Below are 15,235 nucleotides of genomic sequence, written 5' to 3'. Positions count from 1 at the left end.
AGACGAATGGAAAGGTGCCATCCTTAGCCCACATCATGGGAACGCCCGCAGGCACTTTCTGCCCTTTTACAAGTAACACTATGCTCAGAACAAGTTCCTACAGCATGGGGCAACCTCAGAAGGAGGCCAAAATGGAGTCACCTGGGAATTTGTAACTTGCCCATAGATCCCTTCAGAAACCACTTATGTGACGGCATGTGACCCAGGGGCCAGCACACAGATTGCCTTCTCTACCGAAAGCTCATAGCAGGAGCGCTAATCTACACAGCAGACTCATTGAGTGGGCAAGCGTCCTAACCTATTTTCTGTGTGTGCTGTCTTCTTAACTCAATCACAGCCTCCTAAAGGTAAGGACCAGATCTTCCCAGGGTTTTGTGCATTTTCTTCCCCCAGGGCTTCTGGCACTCAAATCCCTACTACTGATTTTAGCAGCTGTGGAACTCATGCCAGAAGAAGGCTGAAGCACACAGGATGGATAGTATTTTCTGGGCTCTTATAATGGGAGAAAAAGACATCTCCAGTGGAGGTCCAGAAAAAGGTTTGGGGATGAAGAGGCAAACTGTTCACCTCTGCTGCCTGGTCAGACTCAGCCCAGCTGAAAGTTGCAGCATCGGGGTTCAGATGACTTCCATCTAAAAACAGGACTATTCAAACTCACTCAAATTTATGGACAGTATAAACCACATGCCAGGTGCTGGGGACGTAGCAGTGAATAAGACAAATCCTTACTGGGGACTTCCCCAGTGGTCCAGTGGTTAAGAATCTGGTGCTTCCAATGCAGAGGGCATGGGTTCAATCCCTGGTTAGGGAACTAGGCTCCCACATGCCACGTGGGGTAGCCAAAAAAAAAAAAAAAGACAAATCCTGATGATCGTGGAGCTTACATTCCAATATGGAGGAAGGTCACAAAAGGTAGACAAATAGCTAATATATTTCTGCATAGCAATGCGTTAATAGTGATAAGATAAAACAGAAGAAAGGCAGTAGGACTGGGGGGTGGAGACATTTAGGGAGGCCTGGGAAGGCTCTGAAAAGGTGACTCTTAGTCAGAGACCTGTATGACATGAAGCAGCCAGACATGCAAAGTTCCTCTACCAGTCTTTTCCTCTACCCCACCTAAGCCACTCACCCACACATTTGATATGTCCTAGACCTCATCATCCCAATAAGTGCAGACTTCCAAAATACCTTGCTTTTAAGCATCCCACTCTTTGCAACCCAATGAAGAGGAAGGAGATCAGTATAAAAATTACAAACCACACAATAAAACAAACCATGACAAGCGAGTCAGAAGATGGAAGAAACTGGTACTCCAAAAGCTAGAAATAAAAGAAAAATCTGAAAAAGACTGAAAAAGTACTGAATGGAAATAAAATACAGTTGACCTTTGAATAACATGGGGCTTAGGGGCACCAACCCCTCACACAGTAGAAAATCCGCATATAACTTTACAGTCAGCCCTCAGTATCCACAGTTCTGCATCCGCAGATTCAACAAGCTGCAGATTGTGTAGTATTGTAGTACATATTTATTGAAAAAGATCCACATATAAGTGGACCCACGCAGTTCAAACCCAGATTTTTCACGGGTGAATTGTATACAATATTGACATTTCAAACCCAATAGGTATGTTAAACAGAAAATCAAATACAGCTAAAGAAAGAATTAGTGAAATGGAAAAAAACACTGAGGAAATTATCCTGAAGTAGATGCAAAGAATAAGAAAATATAAACATTAAGAGACAGAGGTCCATAGATTTCTTTAGAAAGAAAAAGGAAAGAATAGGGGAGAGGCAATTTTCAAAGAGAGAATGTATATGAATTTTCCAGAACTGAACATAAAACATTTGTCCTCATATTGAAAGCACAACTAAGTTAAATTTAAAAGAAGTTCACATTTAGACACATCATCCATAGTATAAATGCAGAACATCAAAGACAAAAAAGAACATCTTAAAGGATTATAAGGAAATACCATGAACAACTCTATGCCAATGAATTAGATAAGTTAGATGAAATTCCTAGACAAATCCTTAGAATGACATAAGCCAATGACTGACTCAGGAAGAAACAGAAAATCTGAAGAGACCTGTTAATAAGTAAAGAGACTGAACTAAAAATTTTTAAACTTCCAATAAAGAAAAGCTCAGAACTAGATGGCTTCACTGGTGAATTTACCAAACATTTAGGAATTAATAGCAATTCTTCACAAACTTCTCTAAAAAACAGTGGAGAAAGGGACACTTAACTCATTCTATGAGGCCTGTTATCAAGACAAAACAAGATATCACAAGAAAAAAAAAAGCTACAGTCCAACATCCCTTATAAGTGTGGCTGTAAAAATCCTCAACAAAATACTAACAAACTGAATCCAGCAACATATAAAAAGGAGTATACACTATGACCATGTGAATTTATCCCAGAAATACAAGATTGGGTTAACATCCAAAAATCAATTAATATAATTTTAAATATTAATAGAATAAAATATAAAAACCACCTGATCACCTCAATAGACCCAGAAAAAACATTTGACAAAATCTGACACCCTTCCATGATAAAAACACCATACAAACTAGGAACAGAAGGGAACATCCCCAGTCTTACAAAGAACAACTACAAAAAAACCCACAGGCGTTTCATCTTAATGGAGAAAGAAGGAATGCTTTCCCCCTAAGATTAGGAATAAGACAAGAATGTCCCCTCATGATACTTCTATTCAACACTGTACTGGATTCTAGCCATGAAAATTAGGCAAGAAAAAGAAATAAAAGACACTCAGATTGAAAAAAAAGAAGTAAAACTATCTCTATTCATAAATGACATGATCTTATATATAGCAAATCCTAAGGACTCCACCAACAAAATGATTAGAACTAATGAAAGAGTCCAGTAAGATGGCAGGATACAAGATCAATACACAAAAAATCATTTCTACTCCTATATACTAGTAGTGCACAATCCAAAAATGCAATTAAGGGGAATTCCCTGGTAGTCCAGTAGTTGGGACTCCACGATTTCACTGCCAAGGGATCAGGTTCAATCCCTCGTTGGGGAACTAGGATCCTGCAAACTGCATGGTACAGCCCACCCCCCCACAAATGCAATTAAGAAACAAAACAATCCCATTTATAACATCAGCAAAAGCATTAAAAACTTTGGAATATATTTAACAAAAGGAGTGGTAAGACTTGTATACTGGAAACTATTGAAAGAAACTAAAGACCTGAATAAATGGAAGGACATCCCATGTTCATGGATGAGAACACTTAACATTCTTAAAGTTAGCAAAATTGATATACACACTCAATCCAATCTCTTTCAAAATTCTAGCTGGTATTTTTGTAGAAATTGACAAGCTAATCCTAAAATTTGTATGGAAAAGCAAGGGAGCCAGAAAAACAATCTTGAAAAAGAACAAAGTTGGAAGACTCACAGTTCCCAATTTCAAAACCGACTATAAAGCTATAGTTACCAAGGCATAAAGATAGACATATAGATTAATGCAACAGAATTGAGAGTACAGAAATAAAACCTCACATTTACAGTCAATTGATTTTCATTAAGGGTACCAAAACCATTCAATAGGAAAAGAATCGTCTTTTCAACAAATGGTGCTAGGACAACTGTATATTCACATGCAAAAGAATGAATTTGGACATCTAGTTCATACCATACACAAAAATTAAGTCAAAATGGATCACAGACCTGAATATAAGAGCTAAAACTATAAAACTCTTAGAAGAAAATATAGGGGTAAATTTTTGTGAACTTGGGTGAGCAATGGTTTCTCAGATACAATAGCAAAAGCACAAGCAACAAAACAAAACAAAAATAGATAATTGGACTTCATCAAAATTTAAAACTTGTGTTTCAAAGGGCACTATAAAGAAAGTGGACTAGATCATTTCACAATGTATACAAATATTGATTGAATCATTAAGTTGTACACCTGAAACCAATAATGACATATCAATTACACCTCAATTTTTTTTTTTTTTTTTTTTTTTTTTGCGGTATGCGGGCCTCTCACTGTTGTGGCCTCTCCCGTTGCGGAGCACAGGCTCCGGATGCGCAGGCCCAGCGGCCATGGCTCACGGGCCCAGCCGCTCCGCGGCATATGGGATCCTCCCAGACCGGGGCACGAACCCGTATCCCCTGCATCGGCAGGCGGACTCTCAACCACTGCGCCACCAGGGAGGCCCCTACACCTCAATTTTAAAAAAATTTTTAAATTAAAATTTTTTAAAGAAAGAATGGGAGAAAATATTTGTAAATCTGATAATAGACTCGTATCCAGACTATATAAAGAACCCTTACAACTCAACAATAAAAAAAAAACCAATTTTAAAATGTGCAAAAATTTGAATAGATATTTCTCCAAAAAACATATACAAATGGCTAATAAGCACAAGAAAAGATGCTCAATATCATTAATCATTAGGGAAATGCAAATCAAAACCACAACTAAATCTACTTCCTACTCACTCTAGGATGGCTAAAATCAAAACCATGTTCAATAACAAGTAATGGTGAGGATGAGGAGAAATTAGAACCGTTGCACATGGCTGGTAAGAATGTACAATAGGGCTTCCCTGGTGGCGCAGTGGTTGAGAGTCCGCCTGCCAATGTGGGGGACACGGGTTCATGCCCCGGTCCAGGAAGATCTCACATGCCGCAGAGCAGCTGGGCCTGTGAGCCATGGCCGCTGAGCCTGCGCGTCCGGAGCCTGTGCTCCGCAACAGGAGAGGCCACAACAGTGAGAGGCCCACATACCGCAAAAAAAAAAAAAAAAAAAAAAAGAATGTAAAATAGTGTAGCCTATTTGGAAAACAATTTAGCAATTCCTCAATAAGTTAACTTGTAAATAATCATCTCCCAGTAGGTCATATAGAAGCTAGGGGATCTATATGCTGCGTACAAAAAGTTGTACACAACTGTTCATAGCAGCATTATTTATAATACCAAAAAGTGGAAACAGGTAGAATGTCCATCAACTGATGGATGGATAAACAAAATGTAGTATACCCATACAATGGAATATTATTTGGCAATAAAAAAGAATGAAGAACTGATAACACGCCGCGACACGGATGACTCGAAAACATTACGTTAAATGAAAAAGGCTAGTCAACAGAACTATATATTGTATGAACTCATTATGTAAAATGTCCAGAACAGGCAAATCTAGAGAGATAAAAGTAGATTAGTGATTGCCTGGGGCTAGGGGATGGAGGAAATAGGAAATGATTGCTAAAGATACAGGGCTTCTTTTAGGGGTAATAAAAATGGTTTAAGATTACATAGTGGAGAGAATTCCCTGGTGGTCCAGGGGTTAGGACTCCGAGCTCTCACTGCTGAGGGCCCAGGTTTGATCCCCGGTTGGGGAACGAGGATCCCACAAGCTGAGCAACAGGGCCCCCCGGCCAAAAAAAAAGATGCGGGGATAGCGGGGGTGGTTGCACAACTCTGAATATATACTAAAAACCACTCTACATGGGTGAATTTTAAGATATGTGAAATATATCTCAATAAAGTTATCAATCAAATCTTAATGGTAACAAGTCAGCAGGAAAAGCATAGACTGTTCAATAACTAGTACTGGAAAAATTGGCTATTCCTCTGGAAAAAATAAAATCAGTTCCATCTTACAATGTTGAGTGGTTCTCAACCTTGGCTGGACATAAAGGTCACCTGGGGCATTTCATAGCCATGCCTAGGCTCCACCCTGAGATATTTTAATTTTATTGGTCTGATCTGAAATAAGGCTCAGACAACAGTACTTCCTTAAAAAGCTCCTCATGAGGCTTTAATATGTAGCCAGAGTTTAGAACAATTGTCACATAAAAGAAATACATTCCAGGTGAATTTAAAATGTAAGTGTGGAAGCAAAATTCAAAAAGAAAATATACTAAATATGTTTCTGTAAAATCAGAGTAGGAAAAGATTTCTTGAACAAGACACAGAAAGTATGAACAAAAGACTGGCAAATCTGGCAACATTAAAATTAAAACTTCCCTATGAAAAATGACATTAATAAAGTTAAGACAATCCAGAGCTATATGTAATGAATGTAACCTACAAAAGATTATTTATTATCATTTATTTAGCATACATAAATATATATATATATATATATACTTTTTAACTCCTAAAAATCAAAAAGAAAATGGCAATTAAAACTCTGAAAAAGTACCAAGAACCTCTAACTTGTCACAGGGTGGGGAGCTGGGAGCAAGGGAACAGATGTTGGAGACTTTTAACTGCATTACCTTTCAAGGTTTGAATCATATGAATACATTACCTGGTTAAAAATTATTTTTTTAACGTAAAGGGCAAAGCCTCACAGAATAATAAACATGGCTAGCCAATAAACATGAAAAGTGCTCATCCCTATCTTTAATCAAAAGTGCTTATTTAAAAAAACAATTTATAAATTAATTTTAAAATACCATTTTACATCTACCAGATTGCAAGACACAATCCAAATATTAGTGAAATAGGGGCTCTCATGTTTCTGCTAAGAACATAAATTGGTTACAAATCACTCAGGGACATTATTTGACCGTATCTTGAAAAGCAAAATTTATAACCCAGTAATCCCACCACTGATATACATGGTAGAGACGACTGGCACATGGATGATAAATACAGTTATTAGTTATAGTGGTGAGAAAATGGAATCAACCTAAATGTCTGTCCATAAGGGAACTGTAATATTCAATAGAAACCATATAACAGTTCACCGAATAAACTAGATTTAAATATTTCAACATGGGTAAATCTAGACAACAATGTTCATTCAACATGATGCTATACAAGACAAAATTAAAACAGCATGAAACTATAAATTACTTACAGACAACAGTAAAAAGTATAAAAACATTCATAGAAATGATAAACACCATATTCAAGAGAATGTTACTTCTGGGGTGGGACAGAGGGAAGAGAAAGCTATTAGAAAGAAAAAGAAAGCTTCAGCTGCATCTGTAACATTCTATCTCTATAATAAATGAGAGAAGTAAATAGGATAAAATTACCATTTGCCAGATCTGGATGGTGGGAACATGGGGGTAGGGGTTCCTACACAGGGGCGGGCCCCGCCACCCTGGAGACAGACTGGAACAACCAGCACGGAGACTGCACAGCACAGCATCTTTCAGCAGCGCCCAGAACCAAAACAAAGGAACAAAAGCTCCTGACGGAAAGAGGCCTCGGATTTTTGAAATGGCAGCTCCTCCCTATCATTTTCTGGCCTCAGCAAGTGTTGTGTGGCACCCAGGTAGGTGCTTAAAATGTAAATGTATTGAAGGCATTCTTGTTTCCACTGAGGCAAGCGCCCTTTAGGATAACTGGCAGTCTGCTATGGGTGGAGCTGAATTAAGTTTGGGCCCATCCTGGCTCCACAGTAACACAGTAAAACCTTGACTAGCCGGAACCCCTGCAGAGAGAGCTGTCCAAGAGCCATGTTTTCAAGAGTGTGCCCGGTTTCCAAACAGTCTGGGGTAAAGCTCAGTGCACGTGCTCCAGAGTCATTTAGAAGTTCAGACCTCAACCCTGCCAAGTCTTAGCTGAGAGATCTCAGAAAAGTTACCTACCTGGTGTGGGTGGACTCAGTTTCCTTATCTGTAGTTGAGGGTACCACCACTTATTTTTTGCCTTGTTGAGAGGACTAGTGATATTACCTAAGAGTCAACACTTTTAAAAACTTTAGTCAATCTGACTGGGCCATCTTTTAAAAACATGTTACGCGCTTCCTTCCCTGCCTTCCTAAACAGTCAAGGGAACATCATTTAACCTTTTCTTGATGACTCAGGGTCACAATTACCAGCAAAGCATCATTTATCAAAATAATGATCCCCCCAAGGGCCAAGGCGTGCCAAGCCATTTCCCCTAAATAAATGACCCGCGGCTCTTACGCTCGTGCTTGCTTTGCATAGTGTCTTGATCTCTGTCCACTCTCAGTGTCAACTCTCAGTTGCATTGTGGTCATTTTTCCTCTCTGTGCTGGTCTCTTTACACTCTCCTTTGCTGCTTCCTTTCAGTTGTGGGCTTGGAAATAGGATGACACAACTCCTATATAAGAGTTAAACAGGGCTTCCCTGGTGGCATAGTGGTTAAGAATCCACCTGTCAAGGCAGGGGACACAGGTTCGGGCCCTGGTCCAGGAATATACCACATGCCGCGGAGCAACTAAGCCCGTGCGCCACAACTACTGATCCCGCGCGCCACAGGTACTGAAGCCCATGTGCCTAGCGCCTATGGTCCGCAACGAGAAGCCACCACAATGAGAAGCCCGCGCACCACAACGAAGAGTAGCCCCCACTCACCGCAACTAGAGAAAGCCCGCGCTCAGCAACAAAGATCCAAGGCAGCCAAAAATAAATAAATAAAATAAATTTATTTTTTTTAAAAAAGTCAAACAGGGTCTTAGGGAGCTGGTGTGAAAAACATGCAGGAACTTGAGTCCTGGCTGATCTGGAGACCTTCTTGGCTCCATGCAGATAAGCAAGGCTACTGGGTGGCCATGTTCTGAATAGGGTAGGAGAGGTGTTATGGGATACTATAGGACATATTATGGGATGAACTATATTCAAGACTATAAGCACACCCTACCATCCACTTTGGACACAACACTCATGCAGGCAAACTCTCAGCAGGCCCGGGAGGACTGGTCCCAGTGACCCCAGGCACTCTTTCACTTGCCCAGGCTGGAGGAATACAGAGCTGCTTGCCCCTGTGCCAGAGCAGCTGACCACAGGTTCAGCTTCTTAGAATCTTATACTCTATCCTAGATACTTCCAGACAGGATTAGAACATTTGTGAAGAGCGTGAAATTTTCTCTAATTCCTAAAGGTTCATCACACAGTAGGGTTTTACTTATTCAACAAATATTTATTGGAATCCTACTATGCATCAAGCACTGGGGATGTAGCGATGCACAGAATAGAGACCACAAGAATACTGGCTCTCTTTTCCTTTCAATAAACACTTGACATCTATTGGTCAAGAACCTCTGATTTATGTGTGCGCGCGCACACGCACACACACACGCACACACACAGTCTCCTGGCCTGGGGAGTAAAGGATAAGACTTTTTAAGAGCTTCCAGTACCTGTAGAACCCATCTTCCCTCCCGAGATCCCGTTACCATAGTGAAATAGACTTCACTCCTGTAGCATCTCTCCCTCCAGTCTCAGCCAAACTCCAGCAACAATCAGAGCAACCCCTAGTACCCTCAAACTCTATCTTCCCAAAAGGCTACATGCACAGTTACCACTGTGCCCATCAGTACCTCATTCAGGTCCTGTGGTTGGCCCAGAGTCTGCTCAGCATGAAACAGAATTTGAGAGTCCTTAAAAATCCATTCCTTGAGCTTAAGCCAGGAGGGCTCCCTCCCCAAAGGCCAGCAAGAGAACTATAAGAAGCCCCATTCTCCCTTGGCTGGCATTCCCAGATGACAACATCCCACCAAGGGCTAGGCTTGACCCCCACCACTGACTTCTTCCTCTAACTCCATGGAACAAAAACTGGGGCAGATGAGATCACCAAGCCCAGACTGCCCTCAGGGTGGGACCCCAGCACAAGCTCATCATGCCCTGTTGATGACACTTTACCTTGTTCTCCATGCTCTGTGGGAACAAAGATGACTCAAACAGGGTCCCTGCCTTCAGAGAGCTGCTAATCAAAATAAGAATAGAGCAGAGACCCTGTTAACAAAGCCAGCCTTTATCCCAGACAGCCAGCACCCAGAGAGCGGCCAGCATCTCTGGATGTACCTCCTCCTTCTGATCACAGGTTAGCTGACCCTACCCAGTTTTCATTCTCCTCTGACTTGAGGTCACCCAACATCATAAAGCCCGTGCGCCACAACTGTGGCTGTTTGGACCTTCCCAACCACTTCCTCTGAAGCCATATTATATGTAGCTTTACCTGGTTTCCAGGCACCAACCGGCAAGCCCGGGAAGCTCCTTCACCACAGGGCCCGCTTGGCTGTCCAGCTCCTGCTGGATGGTGACAGGGCTCTTAGAGGGAGTGGTCTGGCTGATGACACTCCCCCAGGACCCGCCCTCCACCACCCATCCTTGCTTCCTGAGCCAGGGCCAGGCCCCCAGGAAACGGCTCACCGCAGCTTTTGACCGCAGGCTTTGAGATCAGGTCCCTCCCTTTAAGGTCCTGGTTCCAGCGGAGAGGGGAAAAGACTCCTCAGATTGCCTGGGTGGAAGCAGTGCAGAGCTGAGCAGAGTCCAGCCAGACTCTGAGCACTCATAGTGCCTGTCCATTCTGTTACTCAAAATTCTGGTCCATGGTGGACACTTTTTTTTTTTTTTTTTTTCCGGTACGCGGGCCTCTCACTGCTGTGGCCTCTCCCGTTGCGGAGCACAGGCTCCGGACGCGCAGGCTCAGCGGCCATGGCTCACGGGCCCAGCCGCTCCGCGGCATGTGGGATCTTCCCGGACCAGGGCACGAACCAGTGTCCCCTGCATCGGCAGGCGGACTCTCAACCACTGCGCCACCAGGGAAGCCCCATGGTGGACACTTCTTGAAACTTTTTCTGGGGCTGCCTCTAAGCCTCCATCAGAATCCTCTTGCACCTCCGCAGGCTCTCCTAAAACAGCTCCACCCACCATCTGCGCAGCTTTCCCCTGCCCCTCCCTCGTTTTCACCATCCCTTTCTCTCTCTCTCTCAGAGCGTAATTTATCTACAGGACGTTGGGGGAGGGGCAGATGGCCTTCCCAGCTGTGAGGCAGAGAGGCCAGGAACCAAGGTGTGATTCATCAGGGCTGCTTGGAAGCAAGGGGAATTCCAGAGCAAGGGAGGAGAGTCAGGGCTGCCCCCAGTTCACCCTATCAGCAGGGGAAGCAGCACACACACCTGGGAGGCCCACATCCTCAACCCCCCAGAATCTAGGATATGGTTGAAAAGTCTCACCAACTAGAAAGTCTGCACTAACTAGGGTTTCTATTTTCACCTGCCTCTAATTCCCCACTTGCCTAATTCTTGAAACGGAAAGCTTTTCATTTAGCAATGGCATTAAATATCTTGGGCTACCCCTGCAGAATTTGGTTGGAGAAATAACAAAATAAAAGACTATCACTTACTGATGACCTCTATAGGCTCTGCTAAGCCTTTAACACACATTAGCTCATTGTTCAGTCTCACAAAACCATATGTGGTAGGTATGATGACTAACTCCATTTTACTGGTGAGAAACACAGGCTCAAAGGAGTTTAGCACCGCAGTGCTAATAAGCTGTCAAGCCCTGCAGTGAGTTGCTTGAACTGGGTTTCAGGAAAAGGAAACCAGTGATGAAGGGAAACTCCTCCTTCAGGTATTATCAAATAGCCCTTCCTCGGGATGACCCCCAGACCACCCCATCTAAAAATGCCACCTCACCCCCTCCATGACAATTCACACCCACCTTCCCTATCATATTGCTCTGCTTATCATTAACTTGCTTTCCACTATCTATCTTGCTTATTGACAGCTTCCCCCCACCAGAAGCCAGCTCCATGAAGTCAATGACTGTCATATATTTTGTTCATTGCTGTGTTCTCTGAGTCCAGCATTCATATATAGTAGATGCCAAAAAAACCGTTGAATGAATGAATGAATCCTTTAAAATAGAACTAAGAAGTGTGAGTGTAGGAAGAAAAAGAGCATGATCCATCCATTCAGGGGAGGAAAGATGAGAAAAGATGGTGAGAGAATCTGGCAGAGGCAAGTTGGGGGCTCCAGATGGGACCTACAAGAGGAAATGAAGGTCTGCCAGGTCCCCTGTGGACTCCAGTAAAGCCTTCCTGCTGGCAGTAGTGATTTCCAGCTGCCAGGGCCCCAACCTGAGGGCTTCTGCTGGGGAGGGTGGGCTTACAACCCTGAAACAAAGGCCTATGGACATGCAGCTGGCCAGAGAGGCAGGACTGAGCAGCGGCCTGGGCCAGAGTGGCAGCCTGGGATGGGGAGAGGGGGGCAGATGAGGAGCTGAAGACAGACTTCAGTGCAGCTGCAAAGGCAGCACCCTCCCAACGCCCAGAGTCCTCTCAACCCTCAACACAACAGGGAATAGCGAGTTGGTCTCCCAATTAACCCTCCAAAGTCAGCGCTCGGCCTGGGCTTGTAGCAACCCCCAGACTTGGAACCAGAGCCTTCACAAGGTTCTGAGAGGAGAGTGGAGGTGAAGGGGCAAGCCATACATCTGGAACACAGCTCCTTTTCCCCTCCTGCCCTGGTCATGCCTCAGGCCATGGCCTTTGGCCACCTCCAGGGTAAACACAGTGACCCTGGGAGAGCTGTGGATTTGGTAAGGCAAATGTTTACCCTGGAGCTATGACAGGCCAGGGGTGTAAACATCCACCATTGGCTCCTGGTATCTACCGTCTCCTTGTGGCACACATGGGACGTATCCAGTAAATTGTAAAGCTCTTGAGGGCCCCTCCTAGCCACAGTGAGCCCTTCATTTTGTATAGGAGTTTATGCAGCACTTTCCACGTATGTGGCTTCCTTTGATCTTTACCACAGCCCCTGTGAAGAAACGCAGGCAAGTACCCAACTCTACTCATGTGGAAACTGAGTCAGAAAAAAAGTATGTGACTTGCTCAGGTCATGTTGGGAAAAGCATGGATTAGACCATGAGGAAATCTGAGTTCTGGTCCCTGTTTGGCCAACAGGAGCCAGGCTCCAGTCACGTCACATCTCTGGGCTCTGCTGCCTGCATGTGTAAATGGCATAGGCACATGGGAGGTGCCTTCCAGCCCAAATGACTCTAGCAATCTGATGCGATACAGTAGAGCCAGGACTAAAGCGGAGGCAAAATCCTGTGCTGGGCTCCCATGCCTGTGCTCTTCCCACTCTCCCCAGTGTGTCACTTCTAATAAAATGCAGTAGAAAAGCCCAAGGCAGCTCTTAAGCAAACCACTTCCTCTGCTTCTAGGACTTGGTTCACCCCACGCAGACTCCCTGTCCCACGCAGACTCCCTGTCCCATCCCCAGAGCAAGACATCCAGGGATCTAAGGGGTTGCCCAGCCTTCTGGGAAGGGAGTGGGGACAGCAGAGACAGAGGAGTATTAACAGCAGGAGATGAGATGAGGCATCCCAGGACCACAGGGAAGAGGGTGAACAACAGAGGGAAGGGGTCCACCTTTTTTGGGTTCTTACTCCCTAGGTGTTCTGCTGGAAATGGTTAGGGTGAAGTTACTCCCAGCTACATCACTCAGGATTCCATTCCCAGTCCAGCAAAGGCGAGGCTAGAAAGGCACTTGCCTTAAGGGAGGCCGGCAATGTGCTCAGTGGGGAGCCCTCGAGGCTGTCATTACTCTCCCTCATTATTTCTCTGAGCAAGGTTGGTGTGACTGAGCTGCGTGCAGAGGCAGGGCTGAGGAGACTCTGGGAACCCCCAGTCCAGGGTTCCCTGTAGGACGATGCAATCCGGATCGCCTCCTGGGAGCCCCAGAACAGGAGACAGGCAAGTGACTTCGAGGGTGAAACTCTTACAGTGACCGCTATAACACCGCCCCACCCCAGGCCACACCCCTCCAGCCTCCCACCATTACATTTCCCACTCCGTTCTTTCTTTTGTTTCCAAAAGCAGCTCCAAAGAGTAAAAGTAGCTACCTAAAAACGTCTTGAAATTTTCGAGTTTGCATGCCTCCTCCTAGCGTTCCAAACCAAAGGGCTGCGAATAAGGAGAAAATCAACCAAACCGGTTTCGGGAGTGGGTGAGGTCGAGGGAGGCAGTGGCAGGCAGTGGTTTCTGTGCTTTCGGCTCCCCGACACCCCATTGCTGGCACCCACTCTAATCCCTCCAGGACGCGAGCTGAGATTCCCAGAGCGAGTACTGTGTGACACCAACCCGGAACAGGCTGCTGGCGCCTTTGGGCTCCCGGGACCAGAGGCTCGGGTCCTTCCCCAGAAGAGTCCACCCCTCCCGGGCCCACAGTCCGAGGCAAGGACCAGCCCTCGGGCAAAAGAGCGCGCAGTGGGCGCGGGTGGGCGCCGCCTCGAGGGCTTCCCGTGTTTCAAACTGCGCCTCTTGGGAGTCACCGGGCGCATTCGCTCCTTTCGTTTCCGGGGTGGGGGCTAAAGGACAGAAAAATGTCTCCTTGCACGAGCCTCCCGCGCTCCAGCCCTCGGCCTGGAGGGTCGCCCTGGGAGGAGCCCACGCGGCCCCGGGCCCCTCTCTGCCGCTCCGAGTCCTCACCCCGCAGGGGGCTGGGGCGGGTGCCCGGGAGGGCGAGGGCTTCAAAACCACTCCGGGCACTGCCGCTCGGCCCGCTGCGCCCGCAGAGGACGCGGGGAGAACCGACGGACACTCACCGAGCAGCGGCCGCCCGGCTGGATCCAGAACGCACGGCGCGCGAAGCCACCCAGGCGCCGCCGCAACGCGGGCGCGAGTTTGAATGTCGCTCCGGGAAGGGGCCGAGGCTGCCGGCCGCTCCCGCCCACCGCCAGCCCCTTAGCGGCCGGGGCGCGGCCAGCTGCGAGCGCGGCCCCCGGCGACCCCAGCCCGCGCGCGCCTTCCAGCGCCCGGCAGGAAGTCGGGGCCGAGCAGAGCGGCAGCAGCCGCGGGAGGGGACAGGGAGGGCGGACCAGGAATTTTTCCAGTGGGTGGAGACTCGGGCCACCGACTGGAATCCCGCGATTGGCGGCTCGGCGGGGGACGAGGGCAACCTCGCGGCGCTGCGAGCTGGAAGCCGGGGTAAAGGCTGCGGCGGCGGGAGGGGGGCTTGCACGCCGCTAATGATTAACGCCCGCGGGTGGGGCGAGCGCGCGGTCCCGGCGGTGTCCGCCCGGCCGAACGCTAGCCGCCCCCGAGCAACCTAGATGCGCTAAGACACAAAGACGCACGGGGTGGGGGTGGGGGGGAGCACTCACAGGGGTGTCACAGACCTGATATCACTGCCTCCCAAGAGGTCACGGGACGGCCAAAACAGCCCCCATTGTACGGACAGGAAAGGGGGCTTCCAAATGAGTCCTTAGTTGGGATCGGACTTGGGAGGCCTGATCCTACCAGAGCAGGTCACCTCGGCTTTTCTGAGCCAGAAACTCACGTCTTGAATTCCTCACCGAAATTCGGTTCCCGTGACCCTTTACAGATGTAAATCCAAACCCCCGAGAAGCTGACAAGAAAGAGATGAAGAAGCCGATAACTTGGAGGGAGTCCACCACGAGACTGTTAGGTGGGAAAAGCAAGAGGCAGAAACCCGTGTAATAAAGGACCCATTCTGGTAAAACGA

At 46.3% G+C, this 15,235-nt stretch overlaps 1 protein-coding gene across 9 annotated transcripts in view; it reads right to left on the bottom strand.

Annotated features, from left to right (window-relative positions):
* PLEKHG3 (pleckstrin homology and RhoGEF domain containing G3) overlaps window positions 1-14,499 on the bottom strand; it is a 42,982-nt gene extending 28,483 nt beyond the window's left edge. For 6 of the 9 annotated variants that reach the window (XM_081228115.1, XM_081228118.1, XM_081228116.1 and 3 more), the window contains exon 1: window positions 14,316-14,432. The gene's annotated coding sequence lies outside the window, so the exon portion shown is untranslated. Of the gene's footprint in view, window positions 1-14,315 lie in introns of all 9 variants that reach the window. The other 3 variants (XM_081228119.1, XM_081228121.1, XM_081228123.1) reach the window with 1 other exon arrangement.
* Window positions 14,500-15,235: the final 736 nt, after the last annotated feature.

This window comes from Mesoplodon bidens (assembly GCF_964165515.1).
Source record: "Mesoplodon bidens genome assembly, chromosome: 3".
Classification (NCBI taxonomy): Eukaryota; Metazoa; Chordata; class Mammalia; order Artiodactyla; family Ziphiidae; genus Mesoplodon; species Mesoplodon bidens.
This window is presented reverse-complemented; position numbering and strand designations above follow the sequence as displayed.